Here is a 20990-nt window from a genome sequence, read left to right on the forward strand (position 1 = left end):
TTCTACAGAGAACTACACGCTTCTCCTATTAGAAAACCTTTGCGGAAGCACTTGAACTTTACTTCTTAAAGAAATGAATATGGAGGTTTCAAGCATTTTTGTCAGCACACTGCCATTCACAACAACCTTCTAGGTACTTATTTTCTACCTTTTCCTAAGAAGGTAGTTCTCACTCACTAGAACCCCACACACCACTGACAGATTCAAAGCTCCTGAGCTCAGAAGTGAGCAAAACACAGAGAGAAGTATAATTAGTAGTCCAAAGTTTGGTTTAAATATTTGAAGAACACCAAACACCCAATAACACATACCAAATAGATGATTATCGTTTCTATGATGTAATGAATCAACAACTAAAACCACCTAAGACTGAAAATTTCTGTACTCGGTGTCTATTGGTATAAAGCCAATAAGGATTAAAAAAGGATTTCAGTGTCTCCTATAGCTTTAAGGACAAAATTTGGAATTTTTAAAACCAATAGTCCTCCAGAATCTGGTCTTCTAACTACCTCTCCGTTTCACCTCCTGACATTCTCCCAAACTCACAAACTCACTTAGAATTCTTGTTTGGTGTAATATTTGTAGCTTCAAGTGTTCATGAGCCCTGGCACATGCACTCATGGCATTATGGAAAAGTGCATCCGTCTCCCTGTTACTGATCTCACTAGATCCCTTTACCAGTGTCTCCTTCCTCCAGAAGCCCTTTTCTAAATCAATCCAGTAGGATTCTGTCTATAGTTCTAAGGAGATACAAATAGATGATGATCAATGACAGACAGATAGATAGATAATCAATCATAACACTTTGTACTGTGTGGCACCATAGTCATTGATTTTTTTTTTGTCTCTTTTGCAGAATTAAGCTACTTAAGGACAACCATTATGTCTTGTTTGACTGCCCTATGGAATGAAGCGAGAACATATTGTCTATATTTTATATATGTTAAAATTATGCTAACCTCTATACTTTTGTGTATGTTTAAGTTTTTCCATAATAAAAAGTTTTTAAAATATCAGTTCAAAACAGAGAACAAGTTCTGTGGCAATTATCAAACTTATATACAAACCTCTCTAATGATGTATAAAAATTGGTATAGTCGAGTGGCTTCAGAATGTTTCAAAAATGCTTACCAACTTCAAATGTTTTAGGTTATTTGGGGTTATTAAACAACAACAACAAAATGAAATCTCATTTAAATTCACATAGAGTACAGAGAGATTTTTTTGAGATATAATTGACATGTAACATTATATTAGTTTCAGGTATTCAGTATAATAGTTTGGTATTTCTATACACTGTGAAATGACAACAACAATACATCTGGCTGTTACAAAATGGCTTATTAACCAATTTCAACAACTCATTGCCTGGTTTAGTTTTCACAGTCCTTCTACAAGGATCAAGTGACCTAAGCACATTTTTTAAATGGAGGCTTAGATGTCCATTTACTGGGTATGTGCATGGAAAGGGAAAGAGAGAAATGGTAGCACATCAATTTCTCAGTCCTTGCTCCCCCACCATAACTCCCTTTCACCTTCTCTCATTCCTGGTCACATTCTAAGGAAAGCTAATGAGCCGGAGCATGCTCTCTGAGGGAAGGTTGTGATTTTGAGTGAAAGTGATGTCAATGGCTCATCCTTGGCACAAAGATTAATTTTTCCAATCCTTAAGCAAGAGTCAAGTTCATTCATAACAAATCACCCTAATGGAATAAATGTAATGCCGAACACAGCTGACTTTCATAACAACCCCTCAAAGCTCCATACATAAAAGCAAAATTAGCTTCTCAACCAGCCTCTCAATCCAATATTGTTACCTCAGAAGCAGCAGATGAAGTGCTCATTGCACATTCATATATTTCCTTCTAAGACCTACTGGTTCAAAAACGTTTTTGATGACTTAAAGAGACAGATTTAATAAATGAGAACATTCTTTGGCTGGGATAATTAGAACCAGCATAAAGGTATCTTTATATCCTGAACATATTTTGATACAAAATATGCTTACTATTTATTTTATTAAAAAAATTTTTAACATCTTTATTGGAGTATAATTGTTTTACAATGGTGTGTTAGTTTCCGCTGTATAACAAAGTGAATCAGCTATATGCATACCCTCCCTCTTATGTCTCCCTCCCACGCTCCCTATCCCACCCCTCTAGGTGGTCACAGCACCGAGCTGATCTCCCTGTGCTATGTGGACGCTTCCTACGAGCTATCTATTTGACATTTGGTAGTGTGTATATGTCAATGCTACTCTCTCAATTCATCCCAGCTTACCCATTCCCCTCGTGTCCTCAAGTCCGTTCTCTACCTCTGCACCTTGATTCCTGTCCTGCCCCTAAGTTAATCACAACCATTTCTTTTTTTTAGATTCCACATATATGTGTTAGCATGCGGTATTTGTTTTTGTCTTTCTGACTTACTTCACTCTGTATGACAGACTCTAAGTCCATCCACCTCACTACAAAAAATTCAATTTCGTTTCTTTTTATGGATGAGTAATATTCCATTGTATACATGTGCTACATATTCTTTCTCCACTCATCTGTCGATGGACACTTAGCTTGCTTCCATGTCCTGGCTATTGTAACTACTGCTGCAATGAACATTGTGGTACATGTCTCTTTTGGAATTATGATTTTCTCAGGGTATATACCCAGTACTGGGATTGTTGGGTCACATGGTAGTTCTATTTTCAGTTTTTAAATGAACTTCCATACTGTTCTCCATAGTGGCTGTATCAATTTATACTCCCACCAACAGTGCAAGAGATTCCCTTTTCTCCACACCCTCTCTAGCATTTATTGTTTGTAGATTTTTTGATGATGGCCATTCTGACCAGTGTGAGGTGATACCTCATTGTGGTTTTGACTTGCACTCTCTAATGATTAGTGATGTTGAGCATCCTTTCATGTGTTTGTTGGCAATGTGTATATCTTCTTGGAGAAATGTCTATTTAGGTCTTCAGCCCACATTTGGATTGGGTTGTTTGTTTTTTTGATATTGAGCTGCATGAGCTGCTTTAATCTGCCAGCATTCAGTAGGTGTTCTCTAGGAGTTGTTCCACATATAGATGTATTTTTGACATATTTGTGGGGAGGAAGGTTATCTCCACGTCTTAATCTTCTGCCACCTTGAAGGTCTCTCTCCAAAATATGCTTACTATTTAAATATTAATACTGTCTTTTCTATCTTGTCCAAGGGACAGAAAACTTAAGTACAAAATCCCTTACACAGACTGATCATTGTCAATTTTTTCTTTCTAACCCCCCAAAGTAAGATAACCAAAAACAGAATATAAAGTAATATTTTCCTAGCACATATTAGACACTGTTACTTTCCTAGATAATTTCTTCAGCTGTGGGGTAGGATCATAATATCTTCTAAAAAAATAGTATCAATTCAGAATCCATTTAGCTCTTGGCTCAGTGCTAAATCTCACGCCATAAGAAAAAATATCTGGAACAACTGTTAAAACAAGTCTTACTGCAAAACTCACCATAGCTCCTTGTCAGTAATGTTGATATGGTTAGTATTAAACAATGCCTCCCCAAATAGGGCAAGTATATTTGCTTAAAAAGTGTGTTATAAAAGATGTACTCAATAAATATTTCTCGAATAAGCCCACCAGACAGATTATAAAGGAAATGCACTATAATTTCTAATCCAATATCCCTCATTTTATTAGCTTTTAAAGTTTTGTGATTAAGTTAAACCATGTTTTAGAAAAAAAAGGTAAGACTTTTTAAAGCGATTTTTAATGAATGCTTTTGTGACACAAATAACTACTCTGTTTGTTTCCTTTTCATACCTTTTGTTCTCTATTCTTCCATTTATGACTATGCATTCTCTCTGCTCAAAACTAGGAGATAAGTAAACGTACAGGCAAAATAATTACTGTTTGTCTCATATAATTAGGTCAAGGATGGAAAGGTAATAAAGTTTTGGAAGACAGCAGAGAAAATTTATATTAACATGAGTATTGCTCCTCTTTAGGACATGAAAAGGGAGTTCATGATATTTGGGTTGTGGATCAGGATTATCTTCTCTTCTGAATAGGTCAGCATGTATCTTTGCAAGAGTTATAAAATTCTGGGATCTGGATGTTTCCCAAATGTCACAATATTTTCATCTGTTTCCATCTCTATATAATACTTCTTCTTCTACTTAATTTCTACAAGGTAAAATTATGGGTTTTTTTTGTCAATTATTTTAAATTCCAATGAGTGGTATTCAGTCTAAGATTCTCACATGAAATTTAGACTAAGGTTAATTCTTGCTTGTCTAAATATTTGTCATTCAGAAATGCCAAGAGCATATATAATGCATTTAAACAATTCACTTTCAAAATAAGAGAGAAGAAAGCACCTTACTAATTAAAAGCCAACAAATCACATTGCTCAAGTGTAAATACTAATAATGGCTACATTAGAGACATAAAGGTATAGATGAGTGACTTTTATTTTTACCTACTTTCTGATTTTTCTAATTTTCTGTAATGAAAATAATATCATTCTTATTATTCTCATTCTTTAATAAAATTATTTCACTTCATTCTTTAATTAAAAATTTGAAAATGTGTGTTTTAATCAATGATCTCTTGCATTTAGATAGTGAAAAGCAAATACAGAATCAGTGTATAAATTTTATGAGGCATATGAGATACTTGGAGGTTGCAGTAGGAATACTGGCACAGGTTTTTATAATGAGTCTATTGATACTATATACACTGAAATACTAGAAACCATGTGCCAGATACCGGCACTAACAAACCATCTAGTGATAGAAAAACAGCAATAAAAAAAGAATATTCAAGTGAGAAGCTAGTGCCCTTTACAAATGTATAAAGTGACAATTTTGCAGCCAAAATACTAGATCTCACCAGTTCAGAGATATGTCGGGTTCATTGCTGCTGCTCCATTTTCATTCATATGGAATATAAACAGTTAATGCAGTAATCATGATAAGTTTTAAAAAATTATTCAAACTAATTCCTCACTCTTAGGTTTTAGTGTTTTAATGTAAATGTATACAGCTAAATATGTAAAGATATTACTAAGAATGAAATGTATTATTTTTAAGGAAAGTCCATGGGTCTTGATTTTGAATAGAAAAATAAAAAGCAAACATTGAGTTCTGAAGAAATGGTAGGGAAAAAAGTTATTTAAAAAGGTCAACTCTGGGAAGAACACAAAGGAAACATATGATGACTATGTTTTCAAAAGAGAAAAGCAATTTGAAAAAATTGTCCAAAAAATTTAAAACATTTTCTTTGGAAAACAGGTACCAAAAAATTGCTTACTCACATAATAATGGAATACAGTGAGGGAATTAACTGTGCTCAATATTTTAAAATGGAGTGGAATATCATAGCATTAGCTAGTTTTGCAGTAGTACAGATTTGCAAGGGGACTGATTTGTGGCTCTATTCCACAAAAATGTCTATCTATTAAACATGCTGTCAAAGCTGTTTTGGCACCTTTCACTCTTCCAAAATTAAATTCTTCTGGCACAACTAAACTCAACTGACACACAGAAAATGAGCAGCAGGATCAAGATGGTGGAGTAGGAAGATCCTGAAATCACCTCCTCCCACAGGTACACCAAAATTACAACTACTTACAGAGCAACTATCTGTAAGAAGGACCTGAAGCCTAGCACAAAGGATTTTCCACAGCTAAAGCTATTAAGGAGCCACAACAAGATGGGCAGGAGGGGCCAAGATGCCATCTAGTCAGGACCCACACCCCTGGTTTGGTGATCTATAAATAGAGGGGATATCACAACCACAAAGGTCCTCCCTGAGGAGTGAGGGGTCTGAGGTCCACATTGGCCTCCCCAGTCCAGGGATCCTACAGAGGGAGGATGAGCACCCAGAACCTTCATCTTTGAAACCCAACAGAGCTTATATTTGGGAGAGCCAGAGGAGTAAAGGAAACAGAGACTCCACTCTTAAGGGGCACACACAAAGCTTCACACGCTCCAAATCCCACACAAATGCAATAGTTTAAAAGGCACCTGGGTCAGACTCACTTGCTGATCTTGGAGAGCCTCCCAGTGAGGCAGAAGGCAGCTGGGACTTCTCCCTGGGGACAAAAACTAGTTGCAGCCGTTTTTGAGATCTCATTTTCTTCTTTTTTTTTTTTTTTTGGTGGTACGTGGGCCTCTCACTGTTGTGGCCTCTCTCATTGCGGAGCACAGGCTCCGGACACGCAGGCTCAGCAGCCATGGCTCACTGGCCCAGCTGCTCCGCGGCATGTGGGATCTTCCCAGACCAGGGCACGAACCCATGTCCCCTACATCGGCAGGTGGACTCTCAACCACTGCGCCACCAGGGAAGCCCTTGAGATCTCATTTTACTGTGCTCATCAAACTCAGAAGAAGAATGATGAACACAGTGAGAATTTCAATAAAGAGCTAGAAAATATTTAAAAAGCCAATCAGAACTGAAAAATACAATAACTAAAATGAAAAATGCACTAGGAGGACTCAACAGTAGATTAGATGATACAGAAGAATGGATCAACAATCTGGAAGATAGAGCACTGGAAATCACCCAAGCTAAACAGGAAAAAGAAAAAGAATTTTAAAAACTGAGGATAGTTTATGGGACCTCTGAGACAATATCAAGCATACTAACATTAGCATTATAGAGGTAACAGAGGAGAAGAGAGAGAGAAAAGGGCAGAGAACTTATCTGAAGAAATAATGGTTGAAAATTCCCTAACCTGGGGAAGGAAACAGACATTCAGGGCCACAAAGCACAGAGAGTGTCAAGCAAGATGAAATCAAAGAGATCCACACCACAACGTATTATAATAAAAATATATAAAATTAAAGATAAAGAGAGAAACTTAAAATCAACAAGGGCAAAGCAACTAGTTACAAACAAGTGAAATCCCATAAGACTGTCAGCTGCCTTTTCAACAGAAATGTTGCAGGCCAGATACATTCAAAATGATGAAAGGAAAAACCCAAGAATACTCTGCCTGGTAACGCTATCATTCTTATTTGAAGGTGAGACAGTTTTACAAACAAGAAAAGCTAAAATAATTCAGCATCAGTAAACCAACTTTACAAAATATGTTAAAGGAATGTCTTTAAGAGGAAAATAAAAGGCCACAACTAGAAATATAAAAACTAGGAAAGGAAATATCTCATTGGTAAAGGCAAACATACAATAAAGCTAGTAGATCAACAAATTATAAAGCTAGTAGGAAGGTTAAAAGACAAAAGTAGTAAAATCATCTATATCTACAGTAAGTAGTTAAGGGATACACAAAATAAAAGGATGTAAAATATGATGTCAAAAACAGAAAATGTTGGGGGAATTAAAAATGTAGGGCTGTTAGAGTGCTTTCAAACTTAAGAGATAATTAACTTAAAAGAGACACTGATATACACAGGCTGTTTTATGTGAACTTCATGGTAACCACAAACCAAAAATCTACAATATATGCACAAAAAATAAAGAGAAGGGAATCCAGACATAACACCAAAGATAGATAAAATCACAAGGGAAGAGAGTAAGAGAAGAACTACAAAAACAAACAGAAAACAATAACAAAAAAGGCCATAAGTATGTACCTATCAATAATTACTTTAAATGTAAATGAATTAAATACTCCAAAAGACACAGAGTGGCTGAATGGATACAGAAACAAGACCCATATACGTGCTGCCTGCAATTCAGATCTAAAGACATACACAAACTGAAAATGAAAGGATGGAAAAACATATTCCATGCAAATGGAAATGAAACGAAAACCAGGTAGCATTACTTATGTCAAACAAAATAGATTTCCAAACACAGACTAATAAGAAACAAAGAAAGGCATTATATAATGATAAAGGGGTTTATCCAACAAGAAGATATAACACTTGTAAATCTATATGCACATAACATAGGAGCCCCTAAATACATAAAGCAAATATTAACAAACATAAAGGGAGAGACTGACAGTAATACAATAATAGTAGGGACTTTAATACCCCACTTACATCAATGGACGGATAATACAGACAGAAAATCAATGAGGAAACACAGGCCTTAAATGACACATTAGAATAGATGTACTTAAAAGACAGTGACAGAACATTCCATCCTAAAACAGCAGAATACACATTCTTTTCAAAAGAACATGGAATGTTCTCCAGAACAGATCACATGCTAGGATACAAAACAAGTCTCAATAAACTTAAGAAGACTGAAATCAAATAAAGCATCTTTTCTGCGCTATTAACTAGGAGTGAACTACAAGGAAAGAACTGAGAAGAACACAAACACGTGGAGGCTAAACAATATGCTACTAAACAACCACTGGGTCATTGAAGAAATCAAAGAGGAAATCAAAAAATACCTGGAGACAAATGCAAATGGAAATATGACATTCAAAATCTATGGCATACAGCAGAGGCACTTCTAAGAAGGACATTTAGAGTGATACAACTCTACCCCAGGAAACTAGAAAAATCTCAGATAAAAACCTTACCTTACACCTAAAGACAATCATCAAATCACAAGGGAAAAGAGCAAAAGAAGAAGAAAATAGAAGAACTACAAAGACAACCAGAAGATATTAACAAAAGGACAATAGTACATACCTTTCAATAATTACTTTAAATGTAAGTGGAATAAATGTTCCAATCAAAAGACACAGTGTGACCAGAAATTTCTCCAGGACCTATATATATAGAAAACAAAGATGGCAGAAGGAAGGAAATAATAAAGATCAGAGAGGGAATAAATAAAATAGAGACTAAAAAGATAATATAAAAGATCAATGAAACTAAGTGCTGGTTCTTTGAAAAGTTGAACAAAATTGATAAACCTTTAGCCAGACTCATCAAGAAAAAAAAGGGAGAGAACCCAAATAAACAAATCAGAAATGAAAGAGGAGAACTTACCACTGATACCACAGAAATACAAATGACCATAAGAGATTGCTGTGAATAATTATACACCAACAAACTGGACAACGTAGAAGAAACTGACAAATTCCTAGAAACATACAATCTTCCAAGACTGAATCAGGAAGAAGTAGAAAATAGGAACAGATATATTACCAGTAATGAAGTTGAATCAGTAATTAAAAACAATACAAAACAAAACACTTCCAAGAAACAAACGTCCAGGACCAGACAGCTTCACAGGTAAATTCTACCAAACATTTAAAAAAGAGTTAATACCTATTCTTCTCAAACTATTCCAGAAGGTTTCTGAATTCTTAAGAGGCCAGCATCACCCTGACACCAAAACCAGACAAAGACAATACACACACAAAAAGAAAATTACAGGCCAATATCACTGATGAACAAAAACATCCTCAACAAAATATTAGCAATATGAATTCAACAAAACATTAACAGGATCATACAACATGATCAAGTGGAATTTATCTCAAGGATGCAAGTACAGTTCAATATTTGCAAATCAATTAGTGTGATACACCATATTAACAAAATGAAGAATAAAAATCATAATCATCTCAGTAGGTGCAGAAGAAGCTTTTGACAAAATTTACCACCCATTTCCGATAAAACCTCTCAACAAAATGGGTATGAAGGGAACATACCTCAACATAATAAATGTCATATATTACAAATCCACAGCCAACACCATACTCAATGGTAAAAAGCTGAAAGCATTTCCTCTAAGATCAGGACAAAACAAGGATGCCCAGTCTCACCGCTTTTATTCATCATAGTACTGGAAGTCCTAACCACAGCAGTCAGACAAGAAAAAGAAATAGAAGGAATCCACTGGCAAAGAAGAAGTAAAACTGTCACTTTTTGAAGATTGTATAATACTATATATAGAAAACACTAATGACTCCATAAAAAAAAAACTTTCAGAACTAATCAATGAATTCAACAAAATCACAGGATAAAAATATTAACAAACAGAAAGCTGTTGCATTTCTATACACTAATAACAAACTACTGGAAAGTGAAATTAAAAGACAATCCTGTTTATAGTTGCATTAAAAAGAATAAAATACCTAGGAATAAATCTAACCTAAGAGGTGAATGACCTATACTCTGAAACCTATAAGGCATTGATGAAATAAATTTACGATGAGACAAATGACTGGAAAGCTATACCATGCTCATGGATTGGAAGAATTAATATTGTTAAAATATACATATTACCCAAGGCAATCTACAGATTCAATGCAATCCCTATCAAAATACCGATGGTATATTTTAAAGAACTAAAACAAATAACTATAAAATTTTTATGGAAACACAAATGACCCCAATTTGCCACAGCAAAGTTGAGAAAGAAAAACAAAGCTGGAGGTATCACACTTCCTGATTTCAAATTATACTACAAAGCCACAGTAATCAAAACAGTATGATACTGGCACAAAACAGACAAATAGATCAATGGAACAGAGTAGAGAGCCCAGAAATAAACTCATGCTTATATGGTCAATTAACCTATGCAAGAGGAAGCAAGAACATAAAATGGGAAAAAGAAAACCTTTTCATTAAACGGTGTTGGGAAAACCAGACAGCTACATGAGAAATAATGAATCTGGACCACTCTTTCCCACCATATACAAAAATAAACTCAAATAGATTAACGAGTTAAATGTAAGACTCAAAACCATCAAACTCGTAAAAGAAAACATAGACAAAAGAAAACACAGACATATGCTCTTTCACATTAGTCTTAGCAATATTTTTTTGGATATCTCTCCTCAGGCAAGGGAAACAAAAGCAAAAATAAACACATTGGAGTACAACAAATTAAAAAGACTTTGCACAGCAGAACAAAAAGGCAGCCAACTAAGTGAGAGAATATATTTGTAAACAATATATTTAATAAGGTGAATATCCAAAGGTTAATATCCAAAATACATAAGGAATTCATACAACTCAATATCAAAAAAAGAAACAATCTGATTAAAAAGTGGGCAGAAGACCTGAAAAGACATTTTTCCAAAGAAGTCACACAGATGGCCAACACATATGTGAAAATATACTCAACATCATAAATCATCAGGGAAATGCAAATCAAAACCACAATGAGATTTAACCTCATATCTGTCAGAATGGCTATCATCAAATAAAGGATAAATAACAAGTGCTGGTGAGGATGTGGAGAAAAAGGAACCCTAATAAACTATTTGTCAGAATGTAAATTGGTACAGTCACTATGGAAAACAGTATGGAGATTCCTCAAAACATTTAAAAACTGAACTACCATATGATCCAGTAATTCAACTTCTGGATATTTTTCTGAAGAAAACAAAAACGCTAATTCGAAAAGATATGTGCACCCCTATATTCATTGCAACATTATTTATAATAGCCAAGATATGGAAGCAACCTAGGTATCCATTGATAGATGAATGGATATAGAACAGGTGTGTATAGATATAGATATACACACACACAATGGAATATTACTCAGCCATAAACAATGAAATTTTGTCATTTGTGACAACACTGATGGATCTAGAGGGTATCATGCTAAGTGAAATAAGTCAGACAAAGAAAATTACCCTACAATTTCACTTACATGTGGAATCTAAAAAAATAAAACAAAACAAAATGAAAACATACTCACAGATACAGAGGACTCCCCAGAGGGCTGGGGAATTAGGCAAAATAGGTAAAGGGGATTAAGAGATACAAACTTCCAGATATAAAATAAATAAGTCACAGGGATGTAATATACACCATAAGAAATATGGTCACTAAACTGTAATAACTTTGTATGGGAACAGATGGTTACTACACTTATTGTGGTGATAATCTTTAATGCATTTAAATGTTGCATCACTACGTGGTACACCTGAAACTAACATAACATGTACACCAACTATATTCAATAAAAAAGAAAATTATTGATTTTACTCAGTTGATTTTTTACATACATAGAGCAATGAAAATAAGTGATGAAAGGACATATAGTGCATTGCCTGATAGATAGAATTAAGCTAATTATCCCCTCCCACTAAAAATAAGTACCATCTGGAAACTCCATATGATCCTTCACTAAATAATATGTGTGATAACCATAATACAAGATTTTATTTCTTCAGACCCCACTTAGCATTACGTAGGCTTAATTTAACAAAACTCAGTGGGATCCTTGAATGTCTAATTCATGCTGTCAGAAATTTATTAGGAAATAAATGAAGTGTGATAATAGTTTTTAAAGTGAATTTGACAGGTATCAAAGAGAAAAGGTAATATTATTTAACTAATGAATGAAACATTTAAAAATTACGGAATCACTAATTTTAGAGCTCCAGGGGACTTTAGAAATCATTTGGAGCCAAACTTCGTATTTTTCCATTAAGCTAACTAAAGACCAGAGAAGTGAATTTACTTTCACAATAAATGTCACACAGTAACATTTTGCACTCCCTATATCCTAAGAGGTAGTGACAATCTAGAAGAAACCAATCATTATGGAAAAGAGCTCCTTCAGATATGACATATGTTAAGGCTTACTGTATCAAGTACTTTACATATGTTGGCTCATTTAATCTTCAGAGAAGCTCTATAAGTTATGCATTATTATCTCCATTTAATAGCTGAGAAAACTGGTTCAGACTGTAAATAACTTGCTCTGCTATACAGTGAGTGGTGAAGTCAAGATTTGATCCCACATGTCTGACTGCAAATCCCAAACTCTTTCCACTAAGCCATACTGATGGAAGGGATGGCTAGCAGAGTAGCCTCATAAGCTAGATGGGAACAGTTTCTCAGTGGTTAATAATAAAAATAATAATAATAACTCCTTATATCTCAATGGAACTCTAAAATTTAAAGTAAATTCCCACATACACTGTTTTATTTGATTGTGAATACAACCTCTGAACTGTAAAATAAATATAAATGATAGGAAAAGTGTACCCATTATTCCTTGCTTACCTAAAACACCTCATAATATGTATGAGACAGTATCAGTCCATATTATCAATATATTGGACATTAATAACATTCATTGCCTTTCTAAATCAATACCAATATTAGTATTACCTCCTCTTTTTAAAGTCACAATTATGAACATCTACTTGATGGTGGAAACCCATATCACTCAGACAATTTAGTGTCCTAAGAGTAAACATTAGATGAAAGACCTTTTAATAGGAAAATCAATGTGCTCCAAGAAGACACTTCTAATCTGAAGGCACGTGTCCTCGTGCTAACTGCCCCCCCTTTTATTAAAAAGACTGCAGTTAATTGTTGCAGGAGGTGTTCTGTACCATTCTAAAATATTAATTCTCACCAACAAATATCTGTGAATGTACAGTAAAAGAGAAGACTTGACTTGGCTGAAATTGAGACGGCTTTTGTGGGGTCCACAACCTCTCAGGAATCTAGACACCGATGATTTGCTTAAGAGGAAAAGGGATTGGTGAGGAGGAGATTTCTGTGTGGGTTCTGTGACTAAGGAAAATAAAGACGTTCCAGCCTTTATCCACAGTCCAGTCCCATGACTGGAGCTGAAGCCAGGAGGCAAATGCATTTCTAAACTGGTTCTGATGCAGTGAGACTGTGGGAAATATAGCACAGTGTTTGCATCTCAAAGGTCTACAGTTCGGGAGTTCCAGGGGACAGCGTCTGGATAAGGTGGCTATTGGCCAGCAGGGCAGTAGCAAAGCTTTGGTGGGTGCGGTGGAGCTGAGTGCCCCTGACAGAGGCTCGGCAGGGAGCTCTGGCCACTGCGCACACTGAGATTTATTCATGAGCATGTGCAAGACGCCCCCAGGAACCTCCAGAAATACATGGGTGAACTTTTCAAAAGGCTGAGGTCTGTTGGGAAAAAGGAGAAGAAATGTGTTCAGTGAAATCTGGGTAGAAATACTAAAACAACCTTATTTGGTGAGGCTGGTGAGGGAGTCAAATCCAAATACGTAATACTATAAAATACAGGTTTTATGACCATAGGTTATTAAAACGGAAATGGTGTTTGCATGTGATACAGTCCAACCTCATTTGATCTCAGATGAGGAAACTGAGGCCGAAACAATATTTCCTTCTCAAGGTCACACACCTAGAGAGTGATAGAGCCAGAGCTTGTGACCACTGCTTTCCACTGGATCATGCTGCAGCTTTTTCTCCACTGCTGGTCCATTTCATCTATTTAAAAAGAGCTTTGCATTTAGCATTCTAGGGGTTCTTTAAATTTTTGAGAAGTGAGAATTCTTTTTAATAGAATGTGAGCCTTGCAGTTTTAGAAATACTAGTTTTGTAAATACCAAATGGTTCCCTGAACTAGCTCTTTGAAAAGGCTTTGATATAAAAAGTTCTCTCTAAAATAACTCCTTTGTAATGCCAGCAAGGGCACCTGAGGACAATCTATCTTCCCCATGCCATTCAGCTAATATCCTTACATATAAAGTGCTAGTACAAACTTGTGATTACAAGACACAAATGTTGAAATCCAGTGCATCATTGACTTGAAAATGTGTCCAGTTAAGTCTTACTGCTGCCTCTGGTCTTTTTTTATACTTTCAGAATGAAGTGATCTAAAGTGAGAAAAGAAGAATGCCACATGCTGACTGGGAAGTTAATGATAATTTTAAATTAAGTATCATAGGCTACTGTGTAGTTAAATATTGAATTGAGATGGATGTGGCCAGTGTCCATTACAAATATATATAGAGACATATATATATGTCTCTCTATATAGGTATATATAGATAGATAGATAGATAGATAGATAGAAGCTCAGACTTCCTCTTTATTAAATAATTAGCAGAGACCATCTTCCTTGTCAGCATTAGAATAAGAGTAAGAATTTTGAGTTCTAATTTCAGCTCACTTTCTAATTGCTTTATGGTCCTGTGTAATTTAATTTCTATCTTCAGTCCTTGGTTTCTAGAAGTGTATGTGGCCATCCTAATCTAATAAAATACAGTGCCACAGATATTGGTATTGATTTAGAAAAGCAATGAATGAGTTACTGATGTCCAATATAATATGGACTGGACTGATATTGTCTCATACAGATCATGAGCTGTTTGAGGGAATAGGGGGTGGGTGCTCTTTTCCTACCACTTGGATTTATTTCACAGTTCAGGGGTTGTACTGATGATCAAATAAAATAACAAATGTGGGAGCTTACTTTAAATTTTAGAGTTCCATTGAGATATAAGGAATTATTATTATTAACTACTGAGAACATTTTCCCATCTCGCTTTTGAGGCTACTCTGCTAGCAATCACTTCCATCAGTACACTTAGGGCTTGCAGTTAGATAGCAGTGCTCTGAGGGTGAATTAGAAGGAGATATTATTCCTATTTCATATCCAAATACTCTATGGGTTACTGATAACTTGACCATGCTTTATCTTGACTGAGAGACAATATTCTATTCTCCTCATCAGTCCTACTCTGTGGTCACTTCTTTCTCCATGAATATAAATCCTAAAATACTGTGTTGGGTTTGAATTTCCAAAGTCCTATCTAGGGTAAATAACTAATACTTATATCCCAAGACTACTTAAGAACCAAGAACAAAGGCAAAGTCAGGCTCCTCTAGAAGGAGGGTACCACACTCTATTGACTGGGAGAATAACAACTCCCCAACACAAATCAAGGGCTGTGAGGAAGGAGAGGAAGATGTCATATGATCTTTTTATTCTAATTATCGACTCAAAGGAGAAATGTCCTATCCTAACCCACAACACACAAACAAAATATGGCAAGTCCAAACAACCGTCAACCCACAGCACCTAGACAAGGACCAGAGAAGTTGAGAAGCCTCCTCACAGACTTCCGAACTGTCTGTGGTCTGTGTCTCTGTTCCATTTTAGAGTTGCTCTTCCCTCAATTGGTCATCACCTGATACATAAACTAACAATAACAATCGGGAATCGAGCAATCAACGTCATTCTGTAGACAGATGGTGTGCCTTGCCCCTTTGTCTGTAAGTATATCCCACCCATTTTCTTAGTTATGGAAGTCTTCCCTGTATTGACTGATGGTTTGTATTATGCATTACAAGCAGTTTTCTATCTGGGAATATATCACCACCCTTATCATGCTTAACATTTTTAGCCAACAGCTAAAATAGCTAAAAATGTTCTATCATCATTTGGGAAGTTTTGAATACAGCATATACATATCACTTCCTATTTCTATATTGTATGTTAAACACAAGTTTTCTACAAGCATCAGCTTGTTATCTTTAGTACATTCCGATGAGCCAGCCTGATTATCCTGAATTAATGATCTTTCTTCACCTATTCTTAATGAAACCCAGCTCATCACAACCTTCAAAAAGGCAAATGAGAGATACGAGAAATCACCATATAGGAAGTTGGAAAACTTAAATTCTCTATTTAAGGGGTAATATAACACGAATTCAAGCAAAGGAATAGCTTGAATTCACTCTCTGAACTCTCATGACTGACACTTCTATTGCCCTCTGTATTCTTTAAGGCTCAGTTTCTGACGTGCTTCCTTTGTCTAGTTGACCAGCCTCATGGGCAGAGAGCACACTCCTATCATGTGAGGAAGCCCACATAGCTCCTAGCAGACCAGGGCTCATAGCAATTGTTTGATAATTACAAATTTATTCTTTCGCACTTACAATGAGTTCATGAAAAACAACTCCTTATGTTGGATTAATAACAAGCTTGTATATAAAACCATCCAGTAAACTCTTTATTAAATAAGAGAACTCAGTTTAACCATCATATTTCCATTTGAAATAACCCTTTTATAAATTGCCATCTGTGAAGTTTGTTGAACAATACCTCAGTGTCGAGAATTAGTTAGTCTGCATTCAGCAAGAGAGCATTTTACCTCCTTCCCATCCATACAGTCAGTGGCAATATAATATCCAAGGGGGGGAAAGCATAAAACATGTTTGGATACTGTAATGAATTCGATTACAATAACACCAAATTAAGCCTATTTTCATTTTGATAATATAAAAAAGCAGCAGGAGGTCTGATTAGATAACTTGCTTTTACTTTATTAAATTCCTTATGTTACAGTCAGCTGGATTGAGCACTCCCTAGGAGTAAATTCAGAACATTTGGGCCTTGTCTTTACATTCAAAACAGTGTGGCTCCAAGTCAGGCTTTTACAATTCACTTTACTTGGGCTGCCAGAGGGAGATTAAGAAGAGCTCCCTAGTTCCTCTGCTTGTTTATTGCCTTCTTTATGCAGAAGGGTTTTCCTCCCACCTTCACGCTGTGAAATGTCATGCTGTGGCATTAGGCAAACAGAAGACTGACTTGTCCTAACAGGACAATCTCTGTTGTCCAGGACAAATGTCACACAAACATGGGAATTGTCCACATCCCTGGTCACTTTAGAGGGAACCGAAACCCTGCAGCCTGACCTCCTTTTGATCAACACATATTCGTGCCTCTTTCCCCTGGCTCAACAATGCTAATTAATTAAATGTTTGCTTAGTGACCTAAAAGAGTTAGTACACCTCCCAAAGCTTCAAGCAGACACTAAAAGGAGTTCAAGTTTGGCTATAAAGGGAAAAGGGCACTTCTGAAATGTTAGAATCCTTCTTTACAATAGTATACTGCTATAAAAGGAAAAAAAGGCCCCTAAATAAAACTGAGTCAACTTGAACAGTCCTTAAACAGTTCATACCACTAACCTGGGAACATGGATCGCAGCCAAGTCTAATGAGAGCTTGAATACTCAGCTTTCTAATAGCCCTAACACTTTCCCTTTGTGGCTTCCAGTTTCTCCTTACATTATGGTGTTCTAAATCTATTTTTGTAGCTGGTTTATTACATTTCATTTCCTAACAGTCGGCACATTTTTGTCTGACTGCAGCCATTTTATGAAGTCAGCCACACGCTATCCTATCATCAATTGCCAGGGCTGTGAATCTTCTTGTCGATTGTCAAGGATTTGCTTTTCTCTAGTAAAATGTGCTTTCCTGTCGCAGCTGGACCAGAGATTCATTGTAGCTGAAAAGAGAAGGCTGAGAGGTAGGGCCAGCCACGAGCCCAAACCCAAAGGGAACGCTGTTGGGTCCCATGAGGGGCCAGGATTCCTTCCCGAGACAAGAACAGCGTTTTTCTCAGTGTGTTCCCTCTCAGCGCATCCTTAGGGATTTTTCGCAGGACCAAATTCTGGACTGAAGGAGAGAAAGTGGTACCTTCGGACTCAAGAACAAAGCAATTTTGAAAATCATTGGTCAAACTGATTGTAGAGAAAAAGCTCCTGGTACTCGGCAATAGAGTTCACGAACTTTTATTGAAATAAGCACAGGAAAAAGCAACCTCTACTTTTTCATAGCAGTTTTTACATATTTGAAGGTGTAAAGAGTTGTAGTACAAAAAGAAGACGTCGTCGATATTGATAGACATCAAAGAATGATTATGCATTGATGGGATGCTTTGGATATATTATAAATTAATTTGGATATACACTTAGAATATTATAAGAATATTGATCAACATGAGAAATTTTCACATTATACAGTAAAGTACGGTGTTCACTATAATTGTAAGTCACTCCTTTTCATATCCCCTCCATTCTCTTGTTCTCACTCCATCATACTCATTTTACAGAATGTAAGCCCTGGTTAAATCCAACTGTCTTCCTATTCCACACCTGCACCTAAGCATCAGAGGATTGTTAAGGAAAAGCACTCAACCTTGCTGACTGATTTCACCTAATATTTTTAAGCACAAATCTCAAGTAGACCCTCAGCACGTGTCTAGTCATAGTCAGTTGGTTCTCCCACATGCTAAGATATTATTTCAGACCTTCTCTTTATCCAAACTGTAGATACACTCCCTTCACTCCTCACTCCCTCTCGGTTAGACAATCTTCTAATCACCTAATCTGCCTACTGGCCTCCCTACATGTGTGTGTAAATACTCTCCTTTCTCTCCCATGCTTTTATAAGGTACTGTCTCTAACCTTTTGTAAATCCAAACATTTTTCTCAGCCCCTGGATCCTATCCTTTTTTGCTCTTTCAGGATACTGCTCCTGCATTTAACCTGTCACCCACCTGCATCATTTTCCCTCTCTTCCCCTCCCTTCCCCTCCCCTCCCTCCTTCCCTCCTTCTCTCTCCCCTCACTTTATGTATATATGTATATGTGTGTGTGTGTATACACATATATATATCTGCAGAATCACCCTGTCCCATGGCTTAAGTGTATAGATATTTAATGACAGTACAATACACAAATTATATCTTCAGCTCTGATTTCTCTCCTAAACCATAGAGATTTGTATAAATAAATAAGATTTGTATTAACTGAGCATCTTTTATATATAACGGGAAATTCACATGTATTATGACCAGAAGAGAATTATGTACTCTCCCCTTCCCCCCAGACATCCTCCCCGCCACTATTCTCCTTCTCAGGAAATGATCCATCATTGATCCTGCAGCTCACGCCGAAAAACCTGCAGTCATTTTTTACCACTCTCTGTTGCCCACAGCCTATGTCCAATCTGCTAACAAGAACTGTAGTGCTATGCCAAAATACAATTAACAGCAGCCATTCTTACCAAACACCTCGGTTCACGCTTATCATACAGAATAGCTTTCTAATTGGACAAACATTTCTGCTTTCTTCCCCAAAGGTCACTTCTGCACAGTATCCAGTGATCTTTTTGTAAAATATTATTCACGTTATATCACTCATGTGACCAAAACCATCCAATGACTTCATACATATTGTAATGTTATCCATTTCATTATATTTTTCTTTTTAATATATTCATGGTCATATGAGACATAATTCTCTGCAACGTTTTTTTAAGATGAATTAATTCTTCCATTCAGCAAATATTTATTGAGTGCCTACAACATTCCAGGCACTATACTAGCCTCTGGAGATACAAGGATGGAGAAGGAAAGAAGCTTGTAAGTAGTTACACTATTTCCTCAGATATCTCACAGCACATTTGTCCTGTTGACAAAAAGAATACATGTCCACCACATAAAATTTGGAAGATACAGAGAAGTATACAGGAGAAACGTAATATACTACATGGTTATATTAATATTACTTTCATTTGTCCTCTCATGCTTTTCTGTATTTCACATACTGTATTATCCCTGTGGGCACAGCTTATGTTCTCTTCATTCCTTAGTATCCAGGTCAAGACCCTCCATCCCAACTGGGTTTTGGAACTTACTTCAACCCTGAGCTGGATTCTCAATGGCTGAGATCGCTCTTTATCAAGGTCTTATACCCTAGGGAGCCAAGCTTATCCTTCTGTCTGCCTTTCTAGAGAAACTTCCCTTGATGTATGTATCACATTAAGTATATCCAGTGGCTACGCTGGATCTATCTCCAACCCTCAATCTAAAAAGCAAGAGAAGCTCCAGACTTTAGGCATGCGTCTTATGGTTCTGTTGATTGAACCTCCAGAGTAAGCAAAGGAGAGGGGTTGGTGGTGGTTGTTCTTTTAGAAAAACAGCCAGATCAGATATCCTGGGGGATTTCTTGGCTGATTCTAAAACTGCCATCAAGTTTGTGGGACCATTCATAAATATTAAGAAATAGAAAACTCAAGCATAAGCACGAAAACTTCAAATAAAATCAAAAGCCCTGTGAGAATGTAGTTTTGTGGCAGAACTACTGCACAGCCTGGAGTCATAAAAGAGAAGCACCAGGGAACTGATTAACTAGGACTGTAGTGACAGTAAGCCAGAAAATACATTTTCTCTTCAAAGGCAGAGAATCTGATAGCCCTGAAAGATATAGTGCAATGCCACACTCCTCACGGACACCAATTTAAATCCAAGCAGGGTCAGCTGTCAGAGCAGAAGTCATTTGCATCCAATAGCGTTTTATTAGCACGTGTGAAATGTTTCAAAGTTCTGAACCCCATTCTTAGGGGGTATGACTACATCGACAAGAATGTGGTGGGAAGGGATACATTAGGAGTTTGGGATGAACATATACACACTACTTATATACAAAATAGATAATCAACAATACGTTCCAGACAATAGAACATATACACACTACTATATATAAAATAGATAATCAACAATAGGTCTGCTATACA

The sequence above is a fragment of the Phocoena phocoena genome, chromosome 9, assembly GCF_963924675.1.
Source record: "Phocoena phocoena chromosome 9, mPhoPho1.1, whole genome shotgun sequence".
Lineage (NCBI taxonomy): Eukaryota > Metazoa > Chordata > Mammalia > Artiodactyla > Phocoenidae > Phocoena > Phocoena phocoena.